At 34.7% G+C, this 12,615-nt stretch overlaps 1 protein-coding gene across 2 annotated transcripts in view; it reads right to left on the minus strand.

The window, feature by feature from the left end:
• The window catches only part of CLEC2B (C-type lectin domain family 2 member B), a 54,830-nt gene that overhangs the window by 24,134 nt on the left and 18,081 nt on the right, over positions 1 to 12,615 (minus strand). The gene's annotated exons all lie outside the window — the stretch shown is intronic.

A 12,615-nucleotide genomic window follows, 5' to 3' on the forward strand; every position in this document is an offset into this window, starting at 1 on the left:
ACCAGCAGTTCCTTTTCATTACGGAGTAGAATCTAATTGTGTGAATGTATAATAATTTGCTTATCCATGACTCTATTTGGTTGTTTGCACTTTTTGACTCTCATAAATAAAACCAGCATCAGTATTTCTGTTAGTCTTTCTGTGAACATTTCTTTTCTAATCTTTTGAGGAAATACCTAGTAGTGCATTTGCTAGGTCATATAAAAAATATGTTTGTATTTTTTGTGACAAGAATACTCAACATGTGATCTGAGAGGTGATGGATATGTCTATTATCTTGATTGTGATAATGGTACCATGGGTGTTTGCATATGTCCAAACTCACCAATTGTACTCATTAAATATGTGCATTTTTGCATATTAATTATACTTCAGTAAAGCTGTTTTTAAAAACAAAAATATGTGTTTAATTTTATAAACACAAAATATCTTCTAAAGGGTTTGTACCATTCCCTCCATTAATGTAGAACAGTTGCAGTTCTTTCTTCCAGATCAACAGCAACATCTGATATATCTTTTTAATTTTCACCATTCCAGTAGGTATGTGATGGTATCCAAATGTAGTTTTAAGTTTTAAGCTGCTTATCTCTGATAATCTGCTGAACATTTTCTCATGTGCTTATGGCAATTAATATATCTTTTTTGTGAGCTCTCTACTCAGATATTTTGCCAATTTTTATAGGATGATTTGTCTTTTTAATGAGTTGTAAGATATATATCTTATATTTGTCTTAAAAATCTAGAACTCTCTAAATCTAATAAACCTGAAAGTGGCATAATCTCCATTGTTAAAGTCTAAAGTTTATCCTTGCTTAAAGATGATACTGAGTCTTCTGCCATCAAAGAAAGTGCACATCCTCCTTACAATCATCTCTTCCTTCCCCTCCTGATCATAAGGACAATAACTAAGATTAACTGTTAGCCTTGATACTCAGGAGAAATTTAAGACCTCACCAATATGCAATGACAATCTAGAGCACCCACAATGTGATTGGATTCCAAGGGTTATAGATAAAGAGAGAAACACAAAGCTGGATGAGAGAGATTTTATCAACAATGGAGTACTCTTAAGAAATAAGATTTAATAAATTGGCAAAATGTGATGGTGCTGATAAACTGTTATCTCCAAGAAGATTGAAGAAAGTAATAGCCCATCCTAAGCAGAGTAAAATGCCAGAATAGCTATGGGAGATAGTAAAAGAGAAGATAAACATACAAAAATCCTTACACCAGTTGGCATTCCGTAATGGACATACTCTGGACAGAAAATCCACCAAGCGTAGTATGGGATGGTATGTTGGGCAGCCTATTAACAAAGCAATAAGATATACACTGGCAGAAGAACATACACATCACTGAGAAACATTCTGCAGCTTTATTCTCTAGACCAAGGATTGCAATAGGAGATGTTTTCACAGAATTGGATTTATGGATAGCATTGAAACTGATAGGATCTTGGAGTAGAGAAGGCAAATGGCACAGCTCAATAACCAGAAATGAGTGATGCTAAGTATTTATCTTTGTTTTTAATACAGTTTATTTAATTTTAGCTTTAGATAATGTAACTTTTAATTATAACTATATTTAATGATTGTCTCACAAAGTCCTGAAAATTTAATAGTCAGACCTTGCAAGCATACCACTGGGTTTTGCTCAACCCCTGCAATAGAAATAAATAAACCAAAAATGGATGATCACTAGGCTAAGGGAAACCATAACCTCAAAGTTATAAACTATTACTTCATTCTACTCCTAGAATTCTACTCCTCCTGAGCTGGTTTTCTGACTCAGGGCCCAATTATTAAAGGAAAAGACAGATCCTCAGAAAGAAGATCCCGTTCAATACCATGGCTAGCATAAATCATAATGATTCACTCAATCCAATCCTAAAGGGACTTATATTAGTCTTCTCAGACTGCCATTTCAAACTATAACTGGCTGGGTGACTTAAATAACAGAAATTAATTTTCTCACAGTTTTGGAGTCTGGAAGCCCAGGATCAAAGTACCAGAGAATTGATGTCTGGTGAAACCACGCTTGCAGATGGCTATCTTTTCACCATTTCCTCATATTACTCATTTTCTGCAGGCATGGACTGACAGAGTGCTTACTGGTATCTCATCCATTCTTATAAGGACATCAGTCATTTCAGATTAAGCCTCAACCGTATGTCCTCATTTACCCTTAATTATCTCCTGAAAGGCCCTATCTCCAAATACAGTACAATGAAGGTTAGAGCTTCAATAAGATGAATCTGGAGAGACAAAAGTTTATCATATTCCATCCTCTGGCCTTTCAAATAACATATCCTTCTTCATGTTAAATACATTCACTCCATCCCAGTAGCCTCAGTCTTAACCTATCCAGCATCAATTCCAAGTACAACGTCTTATCTAAATTATGTTTGGTGAACTTCCAAGTGTGATTCATCTTGAGGCAAAATTCCTCTTTAGTTGTGAAACTGAAAACAGGCAAGACATGTACTTATAAGATACAATAGTGGGGTTGGCTTATTCTTATTCCAAAAGGGAGAACTTGGAAAGAATAGAGGAGTGACAGGCTCCAAGCAAGTCCAAAACATAGGAAATTTCCCACTTGAGTAGGGCTCAAGAGTAATCAATCCTCTGGCTGAACACCCTCCTCTGTGGGCCCACTGATGAGCAATGTAATCCCCAGGGCCCTGTGTTTCTCAGTTGAGTGGCAGCCTTGTCCCTGAGGCCCTGAGTAGGGACTATCTGAAACTGAGGAAGTTGCTCCACACTCTGAAATTGAGGAGGAAACAGCCTTGTCCCTCTCCATTCCCCACTTTCTCCTCTTGGCGTATGTTCTGGGCTTGTGGTGGGAGTGACAGCCCCACTGTAAAAATAATCTTTAGGTTATCCCTCTTTCTTTTTGAAGGATAAAGTTTATAGAACCCCAACAGTCTGAAAACATTTAATTTCAGCCTGCCTCGTTCATCTTTAGTTCAGATTTACAGTGTCTCTGCTGCTGCATTCCTCTCTCTATTTCTGGCTTCTGATGATATGGCTGATGAGCATGAGTGACTCCATAAGTCACTCTTTATGGAGTGACTGTCCAGTCATACTTCTGGTGTTTTCTCAAGAACAAAGGTGTCAAGGGAAATCCAAGAAATGTAAAATAGCATAATAAAACAGCTTATCAGACTAAAAATGTGCCATAAAATCAAATTGAAATTTGGCGAGGACGTGGGGAAAATTATGTAAAATTATGGTATAAACTTTAGACATGTTCAAATCGAGATATTTCTCAATTGGATATCTTTGAGCTATCTCAGTATTCAATCCCATGAACACTTATTACAATCAGACTCATAGTTAGAGAACTAGATTCAAATATCTTGGACAGAATGGATAGAGGAATTTCTTTTTTTTAAGAGGTAGGATCACATGTCTAGTTAATGTGTATTAATAAGAACCTGAGACCATACATTGGAGTGAATTCTAAGAATGTTGTTGCAATGGGATAAAATAGGTGAATTGACAAAGGTGAATTTTTTGATACTGAATTAGGATTTAATGTTTGCTTCACTAGGAGGTAAATCAATGATTAGCTAGGTTGGCTACCAAAACCTGGATATAGTTAACAATGTTTAAATATTGGAAATTCCATAGCACAAACTACAGTATAGAATCTTAGGGCTCAGAAAAATGATTATGCTGAAATGAATCTAATCTGTGCAACCTACACAACCCCATTTTAATTATATTCCCCCAGAGGACCTAGAGGGCATGTTTTGCAGCAAAACCTTAAGAATGCATTGTCAAAGTCAATTGGCGAGGGTCTATTGTGATTGTTATCTGTAGAAACGTAGTGGAGGGTACCTGGGTAGCTCAGCGGTTGAGCGTCTGCCTTCGGCTCAGGGCGTGATCCCGGGATTCGGGATTGAGTCCCACATCAGGCTCCTTGCATGGAGCCTGCTTCTCCCTCTGCCTGTGTCTCTGTCTCTCTCTCATTGTCTCTCATGAATAAATAAATAAAATCTTAAAAAAAAAAAGAAAAGAAATGTGGTGGAAATTGCTACAGTGGAATCAGATTTCTGATACCACTAGTAATTATTTGATTTGAAGGTTAAGTGGATTCAATTTCTGCAATAAGCCAGAAAGACTTACTGGTAATCAGAGTTTTGATTCACAGAGATCTGTGACAAGGGGTAGTTGATTTTGAACTTGCTTCCTAGAGAGGGGGTGAAGGGAACTCAAGAGCTACTTGATACACTCAGAAGATTCTAAGAATGTTGAGCAGAATCTTCTTTTTTAAGATTTTATTTATTTATTCATGAGAGACACAGAGAAAGAGGCAGAGACACAGGCAGAGGGTGAGGCAGGCTCCCTGCAGGGAGCCCGATGTGGGACTTGATCCCAGGACTCCAGAATCATGACCTGAGCCAAAGGCAGAGGCTCAACCACTGACCCACACAGAGGCCCCTGACAAGAATCTTAACTCAAATTTTCAGGGAGGTGGCTCACTGTCCCTTATCCAGTCCTCAACTTAAGTATAGTTACTAGCTGAAGCTCTTCCCAGATCAGGAATCCCTCATTTGGGGAAAGGAAAGATTGGACCCCCTTGTTGAAGGACATTGAAACATGGCCACAGATATCATTATGGCATTTCTTCTCACAAACCTAACCCAGAAAGCTTCCAGTTGTTTTCTTGGATGACTGCATTCTGCAAAAATGGAATACTAGCTTTTATTTACAAGCATAAATACCATAAGCATTTCTTTAAGTGTCTAGCCCAGGTATTTATTAGCTGTACTGATTTCTGCCATACTATATCCCAGAGGATACTAGATTATCTTGCTATATTTCAGAACAGGACATAGCTCAGAATTTATTGCTAAAATAAATTTATTACTTTGATGACATTATGCTAATTGTAATTGGTGAACAAAATAAGCAGTAAACATCCTATGACTCTACTACAGTATATGTTCACCAGCAAGAATCTGATCTAATTTGACTAGTTTGACCCCATGGACCCTAAATTTAGAAATGCACAACAGTTTTCTATCATAAATCCAAAATAAGTATATTGGAGGCCAGGCCTGAAGAGTTCCAAAAAAGCACAATAAACTACATGAACAGATGGCTCATATTTCCATGGTGCATCTTTTATTAATTCTCTCTCTTCACCTCAACCATGTATAGGGCCTTGGAGTAGGGTGGGGAGGTGGTTTTGGAAAAGATTCCATATGGTCATATAGGGGAGATGTAAAACGAAAAGTTTTATCAGTGGAAATAAGATATATTCCAGCTAGAAATAGATGCCACACTACAATCCAATTTTGGGTGGGGGAGTGACTTTGAGAGACAGAAGTGAGTCTTCACATTAAATAGAAATTTGGGTGATGTATCTGGTTGTCCATCTGGCAGGAAAGATGAATACCCAGAGATATAAATCTAAACTGGAAGGGCACCTGGGTGGCTCAGTTGGTTAAGCATCTGCCTTCAGCTCAGGTTATGATCTTGCGGTCCTGGGATAGAACCCTGCATTGTGTTCCTTGTTCAGTGGGAAGTCTGCTTCTCTTCCTCTCCTACCTCTCCACCCCACTTGTGCTCTCTCTCTTTCAAATAAATAAATAAATAAAATATTTTTAATAAAATATTTTTAAAAATAAATCTAAACTGGCTCATGGTCAGAGATTGTTGGGTTAGATGGCTGGTCAAGAACTCCAAAAAAACAAAATTGGAAAATCAATGACAGAGAAATCTAGGGGAAAAGTATATGTAAGGATTATTCAGAATGGACACAAACTGTAAAGATATTCATCCTTGTGTAAATACCAATAAGTAATATCCACAACTGAAGAGGAGACTCTCAGTAATCAGGTAGATAAAATGATATGTGTTGGGGACATCTGGAAGTCTCTCCAGAAACACCTATGTTGGGTCAATGGACAACTATAAAGTAGCGTGGCAGCCAAACTGGAGACCATTCATGGAATCAACAATGTGGTTTTCTACTACCCAACAATGACTTGGAATTAATGAATTTCTAACATGCCAAATACAGAGGCTAAATCTAAGTCTCATATAAGATACCAATTCAGGGAAGGACAGCTGGGTAGCCTGGTGGGAGATTGATTACATTGACACTTTATCATATTGAATGGGGCAACACTATGTCTTGTAATGTAGACTCATACTCCAAAATGAATTTACCTTGGTATCCACAAATCTTTTGCAGTGCCATCATCTGCAAACACAAAGAATTATGGTATGCTGTATCCATTTCCCTTATATTCACTTTACTATTGTTTCTGTATCGATCATCTCCTGAGAACCACCTCAGACAGTTGTAGTCATAACTCTTTCAGGGATTTTGGACAACCATTTAGACTAATTGTTATGACAACTGATTCAAAGCAAGCCCAATATTATCTTTTCTGATGCTGTCATTATGTGATCCTGAAACACCCAACCTATGACCTACCAGTTGCCACTGAAAGATATTTTCCTCTGTTTGAACACGTGTATAATGCACAAGTGTGATAAAGGTAGTGCCATGTAGAGCAAACTTTTTACCAAAGTAAGGACTAGAGCAATGGATAAGTTTTCCTCCCTTGTTCTGCTTCTGCTCCTGAGACAAAGTAGTTTAACTGACTTTTCTAAAGATGATCCTATGAGGTAAAAAAATTATCCTTGATATTGAGTAGTGCTCAACTTATACTTTTTATTTTTTCTTTTTTCCTATCTCATCCCCCTACCACTCATTCCTGTTTCCCTGTGTTGCACTTCTGCAAAAAAAGTTAGATGTATTTCACTCAGGCTTTGTTTTCTAGGGACCACACTTCCTAGAAAAACTGGTAACTGAGTGGCTTCAAGAAGTAGATTTTTTGAATGGGATTTTGTCAGTTAGGCTGAGGACAATGGGGACTCAATGACTAGAAGCAGATAGAGCGGTGATGATCCTTGGTACATGGGTTGTCAAAATATTAAGATATTCATTTGGGATCAATTTCTATGAGTACAATGGAATGTAGAAGGGTTTGGGTATATGATGGTGTGGTCCTTGGTTGGTATGGAGGTAATCATAGGCCTTGTGGTGAGGGCTGGCTAATAGAAAACTTAGAAAAAGAAAATGAAAGATCCAGATCACTGGCTAAAAATTGAATGAATGATATGTAATCTGGAGTGTTTCTAAGGCAGCTTGGATGAAAATTTGCATATTCTGGGTCTTGCATGAGTTCAGTGATTCATCCGTTGTATGTAACATCCAGTGCTCATTACATCATGTCTCCTTAATACCTGTCACCCAGTTACCACATCTCCCACCCACTTCCTCTCCAGAAACTCTCAGCTTGTTTCCTAGAGTTAAGAGCCTCTTAAGAGGCCAGTCTTTCTGTTCTAGTCAGGCCTTCAACTGATTGGAGGAGTTCCACCTACATCATGGAGAGCAATGTACTTTCCTCAAAGTCTACTGCTTTAAATATGAACCTCATCCAAAACCATCTCGACAAAAACACTCAGAAAGTTTGACCAAATATTTGGGCACCCTGTAGCCCAGGCAAGTTGAGATATAAAAGTAATGTCCACACTTAAGGGAAAAAAATCTCTCTGCCAGGAATTTTTCTGAAAAAAACATTTTTTAAAAGTTACTCTATTCATAATGACTCTTGTTCCCAGCAATTTGAGACTTACTGATCTATTATTTTTTGTTTTGCCTCATACAAGCATTTTTCTCTAGACTATTGGTCAGATGTGCCCCCAACTAGCAAGATGGATAGTTTAATTTTTCTTTTCTTTTATTTATTTATTTTATTTTTAATTTAAAAAATTTTAATAATTTTTCTTATAATTTAAAATTTTATTCTGAACTAGCTAGACACTGTTCTCTCATTTGTTTGATATTTATTTCGTGTGTTTCATTTTTTTCCTTTTACTAGAATATAAAAGGCATGAGGATAGCAGGCATTTTTATCCTGTTCACTATTATGTTCCTAATACACTGCAGACAACTGGCTGGTACATGGTAAATGCACAATAAATATCTGTTGAAAAATGGAACAGTATAGCCACTTTTACCTTGAAGATACAGAAGTTTAACCAGAAATTAACTTGGCTATTCATTTGTATTTTATCAACACATCCTGTGTGGTTTTAAACAGCCATGCCTGAGTAAATTTTGAGTATTTTTGGGCTTCCTTTCAGTTTTTGTATATTGTGCCTAGGAGAAATATCTAAGGCTAAAAGTATTTTCCATTTCTTTTATACTATTTTCTGGGTAATATAACATTAAAATATGGAGAATGCAGATGGCTATATGGTATTGAATTACAAGAATCGTTTCAAATTCAGGCAGAAATATAAAGGTAGGAATATTGTCTTCCCTCATTCCAATTCCGGCTTAAAATTGCATTACTCTCTTAAAAAGATTAATATCTTTGAATATTTTAAAGAATTAAAATTAATTATATTCTGGGACTTAAAAAAGATCATAAATTGTCTATGATACATTGTTTAGATTTGTGCAAACATGAAAAATGCAGTATTTTTGCAAGCCACAAAGACAGATACTAATACAATGATGTATAATCCCCTCAATGTTATAGCATAAGTAAAAAGTATAATTTTCAAGTAAAAGGTCAAAAATAGCATTTTTACAGAAATTATTCATCTTACAAAATATAAGATTCTTGGATGCAATTATATGGGTAGGATATATATATGAAGATACCTACCATCCTGGGAAAGTAAAAATCTAGTACTAATGATGGGAGTAGCAGGGATTCTATAGTGTTTTATAGCATAAAAAGCATTTTTATGTATACATATTGTATTTTTTAATCTTCACAAAAGATCCATAAGATTGGCAGAATAATCCATTGGAAATGAGAGAAGGGCAAAATAAAACGAACTTTCGGTACTTAGGGCTGTTATATTTGGGTCAAAGTTTGTTTCTGTGTTTGCTTGCTTTTAGATCTGTCCCAGATTCTATAGATATGTTTAATAAACAATGTATTGATATCTAAATTAAGTCTGTCTATAATGAATTTGTAAAGCAATCCTGTTGAAATAGCCATGATGTAGGCTGGGACAAGGGCCAGGAATCTGAAATTGTTGTTGACAACCACAGCTCTACCCTCTGGACTCTTGTTGAACATCTTCATGTGCTATTTGTTTCTAAATATCAGGAAGCAAACACGTCCTTTTTCACTAGTGACCTACTCTGATGTAGTAAAAAAATAGGACCATTGGAATCAAATCGACTAAATTGGATCCTAAGCCCCACAGAGTAAATGTGTGGCCTTGTGGGAGATCTTTTTCTTTTTAAATCTCATAATTCTTACTTAAAATAAAGCCAACCTCTCTTATGGTAGTTTATGTGGATGTTAAACTAAATTATTGACTACTTTTTCTTTAATTTCTAAGCCACCTTATAATAAAGTGAATAAAAATGTATAAAATCTGAGTATAGGTACATAAAATATGAAATAAACATCTATTTACATTGTGAGCGAAAGAAGGATAAGGCAAGAAAAATAAATTAGGACTGCAATTAGCAAAATGTGTGTAATGTCAGCATGTTTGTGCTCATTATAAATTTGTTTCTAAACTTCTTTGTTTTGATGAGTAAGTGAAGCATTATTAATTATTCAGCTTGCATCATAGTCACACCTATGCTTAAGACAAATGTGATTAATCCTGGTACTAAATCCAGAAAGAAAAATTTCTGATTATAAAGCAGATATAGATAACACAATAGTGCTCTTGCAGGAGTGATAACAGATTTCGCAGAATGATTTCTTAATATTACTCCAGATATTGGCCAATGGCCAGTTAAGAATTCCAGAATGGGCTATGGTAATGCACTTTAGGTACTTAACTCTCTCTTTATCTGGATTTATGTAGTATGTATATTTTGGCTTATATGTATAAAAATAATTTTTAATTTATAGCTATAATCTTATTGGGAACGAGCTTAAAATTTCTCTTTCTAGCAAAATTTGGAACCAGTTAACTGCAGATCTCTATGCCAGGATTGGTATCATAAAACCACAGAAATGTATTTTGAGGATTTTCAGCCAAGTAGAGGCCTTTTTACTTTTGCTAAAGCAGAAGTAAAAGCAAGAAAAAAAAAACTTTTTTGGATTTATTCTGTAATACAGACAATTGATCAGTAAATTTCAAAAGTTTTACTCCATACAGGACATTCTAGAAGTGTGTACTATACATAATCAGATGCATTAAGTCCTTAAAAATGAAAGTAAAACATACACATAGTACTCAGATTTGAGAAACAGCACTTTTTATTATAACTCAAAAGTTAAATTGTGAAATGTACAACCAAGGTTTGGTATTAAGTCCTTGCTTTTTTATAAACTAACAAAAACTGAGGAATAATCATCTGAATATCAGATTATTTGACTTGCTCTTTGGCCAGGATGACAAATTGACTAGCATGGCTAGATTGAGACAATTTTCTACGATATCTGCATGCAAAAGGATATCTGTGTTCACCTTGTTTGTGGAGAGTATATATATCCAACTTGTTCAAAAGTGCTCAGATGTGATAGAAAATACATAAAACTGAAAGAGAATAACTATATATATTGAATACTAGATGTATAATAAACCCTTTAAATCATTGGTAAGTGTACAAGTGGAACTGAAGCATTTACTGGACAAAGTCATGTTACTCTAATGGTTACTCGCTCGTGTGTTGCCACACTGCGTCATAATTAGCTTCATTACCTTGCATTTCTTTGTCACTGTAACGATTGTAATGACAAAATTTTCATCTTACTGCACAATCAAAATGGTATTGATAGGAATGAACTCCAGAGGCCGGGCCTGAGCAGAGAGGTGGTCGCTTGGCCTAGTGTTCAATCGTCTGACCTATACCTCTCAACTTTTGCCCTGTTAAATATATGCTATGTCATTAAAAGCTTTTAAATCTAAAAAATATATATATTTATATATATCTTGTGTGTGTATATATATGTGTATATGTATATATATATGTATATATATTACTACTCAATGTTTTTAGATGCTCCCTGTTTCCTCCTTTGTGAAGGGATCATTCCTGCCAACTGTGACCCAAGGGAGTACTGTGGCATGAATTCTATATAAGTGCCATTAATCAGAGATCTATGATGCTTAGACTGACACCGATTTCTGTCCAAAAAATCATCCAGGAGAATACAATATATCATGTATAAAGGTGAAATAGCATGAATATTACTAGTATTGTGATTGGTATATAATAGAAGTTCAATAAATGCTTTCTTTCTTTTATTTCTAACAATGAGTTGTCAAAATAAATAATACATGTAGTACATATGCACATGGCAAGGAATAATCCAAAATAAAATTAAGAAAAATAATTCCATTTATAATAACTTTATATATATTATATCTAGAATTATTCTAGATATAATACATTTATATTATTTAATATATTGTATTCTATGTAGACAATATAAAATATACATTTTCTTTTATATTTTATATATTAACATAAATACATATATAACACTACATTAACTATAAATTATGTATATTATTTACATAAATTCATTAACAAATAAGTGAATTTGTTAATAGAATTTAATAAATCATTTTAAGTCATCAAGACCATCACCAAATAATTAACAAAACAAGACAATGACAATACAACCCAACATGTTAAATAACAGTAACATCTCTTTGGATTTGGACTATAAATATTTTTCATTTTCAATTAATCATAAATTTTAGTGTCACTTCTATAATAAGCATGGATTATCTTGTAATAAAAATAAACAGGAACATTTTTATAAAGTGAATAATCAAATAAGCTCTAATCTTCACCAAAAAAACTCAATATTTTAGGTTTCTCCCTGTATCTACAATATTATTGTTTTATGCTAGTTTGCAGCTGCATTGGGATCCTTATTTTTATGATCACACTGATTTGCCTGAACTTTTGGGGTGAGTATGGAGTTTTTATTTACTTTTGCACTTTGGGAACTTATATTTTAATTTTAAAAAAAAATTATTTCAGAGAAGAAAGAAAGAGAACATGTGTGCACAAGTGGGGGGGAGGGTCAGAGGAAGAGGGAGAAAGAGAATCTCAAGCAGACTGCCCACTGGGGGCAGGGAGGGATCCTGATAGGGAGGCTTGATCTCATAATTCTGATATCACAACCTGAGCCAAAAATCAAGTTGGACACTTAACCAAGTGAGTCACCCAGGTACCCCAATTTTTAATTCTCTTAATATCAAGATCAACTCCACATTGTAGCAATAAATTGGTAATATTCAAAATTACTTTAAATGTAAGAAAAACTAAGAAAGTCAAATACAAAATTAACATTTATTCAACATCTTTTCTTATGAAGAGCCTCCACTAAAAAGTTGACTCATTTTATCAAACATTGGTGATGTATCTTGACAAAAAGAGTATGTGTTCATTGGTACTATTTTCAGAGATTATGATTTAAATGTACCAATGTGATGGTTTAAAAAGACAAATGATCCATTTAAAAATCATTTTAAATGTACTTCTGTGACTTTTTTACCCTAAAGTGATATTTAATGAGCATAATCTATAGTTGTTCTTTTTGAAACAACTAGACCAATTCCAATTCATGAATTTCTATAATTTTCT

The sequence above is a fragment of the Canis lupus genome, chromosome 27, assembly GCF_011100685.1.
Source record: "Canis lupus familiaris isolate Mischka breed German Shepherd chromosome 27, alternate assembly UU_Cfam_GSD_1.0, whole genome shotgun sequence".
NCBI classification, from domain to species: domain Eukaryota; kingdom Metazoa; phylum Chordata; class Mammalia; order Carnivora; family Canidae; genus Canis; species Canis lupus.